At 44.7% G+C, this 1,721-nt stretch overlaps 1 protein-coding gene across 1 annotated transcript in view; it reads left to right on the top strand.

Moving 5' to 3' along the window:
* Positions 1–1,721, top strand: part of PBK (PDZ binding kinase) — an 11,727-nt gene that overhangs the window by 8,656 nt on the left and 1,350 nt on the right. The window lies entirely within an intron of this gene.

Below are 1,721 nucleotides of genomic sequence, written 5' to 3'. Positions count from 1 at the left end.
TTTTTTTTAGGGTTGGGTTTTCCTGTTTTTTTTTAGGGTTGGGTTTTCCCGCTTTTTTTTAGGGTTGGGTTTTCCCGGTTTTTTTTAGGGTTGGGTTGTCCCAGGTTTTTTTTAGGGTTGGGTTTTCCCGGTTTTTTTTAGGGTTGGGTTTTCCCGGTTTTTTTTAGGGTTGGGTTTTCCTGGTTTTTTTTAGGGTTGGGTTTTCCCGGGTTTTTTTTAGGGTTGGGTTTTCCCGGGGTTTTTTTAGGGTTGGGTTTTCCCGGTTTTTTTTACGGTTGGGTTTTCCCGGTTTTTTTAGGGCTGGGTTTTCCCAGGTTTTTTTTAGGGTTGGGTTTTCCTGGTTTTTTTTAGGGTTGGGTTTTCCCGGGTTTTTTTTAGGGTTGGGTTTTCCCACTCTTCGGTTCAGTTCTCCCGCTCTTTTCGGGGCTGGAATTCCCTGAGTTTAGGTCGGATTTTTCCTCTTTTTGGGGGTTGGATTTTCCCTTTTTTAGGCTGGAATTTCCCTTTTCTAGGCTGGAATTTCCATCATTTCGGGTTGGATTTTTCCTTCCTTTTGGGGTTGGATCCCACCCCCTTTTTCCTTGGATTTTCCCTCTTTTTGGGGCTGGAATTTCCTGAGTTTAGGTCGGATTTTTCCTCTTTTTGGGGGTTGGATTTTCCCCCTTTTTAGGCTGGATTTTCCCTTTTTTAGGCTGGAATTTCCATCATTTTGGGTTGGATCCCGCCCCCTTTTTCCTTGGATTTTCCCTCTTTTTTTAGGCTGGAATTTCCTTCATTTTTCGTTGGATTTTCCGTCCTTTTTGGGCTTTGATCCCGCCCCCATTTCCTTGGATTTTTCCTTTTTTTTTGGGCTGGAATTTCCTGAGTTCAGGTCCAGTTTCCCTGCATTTTTTAGTTGGATTTTCCCTCTTTTTGGGGCTGGAATTTCCTGAGTTTAGGTCGGATTTTTCCTCTTTTTTTAGGCTGGAATTTCCATCATTTTTTGATTGGATTTTCCCTCTTTTTGGGGTTGGATCCCGCCCCCTTTTTCCTTGGATTTTCCCTCTTTTTTGGGCTGGAATTTCCCAAGTTTGGGTCAGGTTTTCCCAAGGTTTTGGGCTGGAATTTCCCGAGTTTAGGCCTGGATTTTCCCTCTTTTCTAGGCTGGATTTTCCATCATTTTTGGTTGGATTCTCCCTCTCCTTTCTGGGCGGGATTTTCCCTCTTTTTGGGGTTGGATCCCACCCCCTTTTTCCTTGGATTTTCCCTCTTTTTGGGGCTGGAATTTCCTGAGTTTAGGTTGGATTTTCCCCCCTTTTTTAGGCTGGATATTCCATCATTTCTGGTTGGATTTTTCCCTCTTTTTGGGGTTGCATCCCACCCCCTTTTTCCTTGGATTTTCCCTCTTTTTGGGGCTGGAATTTCCTGAGTTCGGTTCGGGTTTTCCCTCATTTTTTCCTTGGATTTTCCTTCTTTTTTGGGCTGGATTTTCCTGAGTTTGGGTGGGATTTTCCCCCTTTTTAGGGTGGGATTTTCCCTCCTTTTGGGGTTGGATTTTCCCGAGTTTTCCCTCAGGGATGTTCCCAATAAACAGATTCCTTCCTCTCCGTGTGGGATCGGTGGATTTTTCCTTGGGATTCGGCTTTTCCAGAGGGGTGGGAGCTTGGATGGGGCTTGGGTGCTCTCGGGGTGGGGGAAAAATCCTGGAATATCCTCCAAAAATCCTGGAATTGGCTGGAAGA

Source organism: Corvus brachyrhynchos, unplaced genomic scaffold (assembly GCF_000691975.1).
Source record: "Corvus brachyrhynchos isolate BGI_N302 unplaced genomic scaffold, ASM69197v1 scaffold420, whole genome shotgun sequence".
Classification (NCBI taxonomy): Eukaryota; Metazoa; Chordata; class Aves; order Passeriformes; family Corvidae; genus Corvus; species Corvus brachyrhynchos.
The sequence above is the reverse complement of the archived record's forward strand: the minus strand, read 5'-3'. Positions and strand labels throughout refer to the sequence as shown.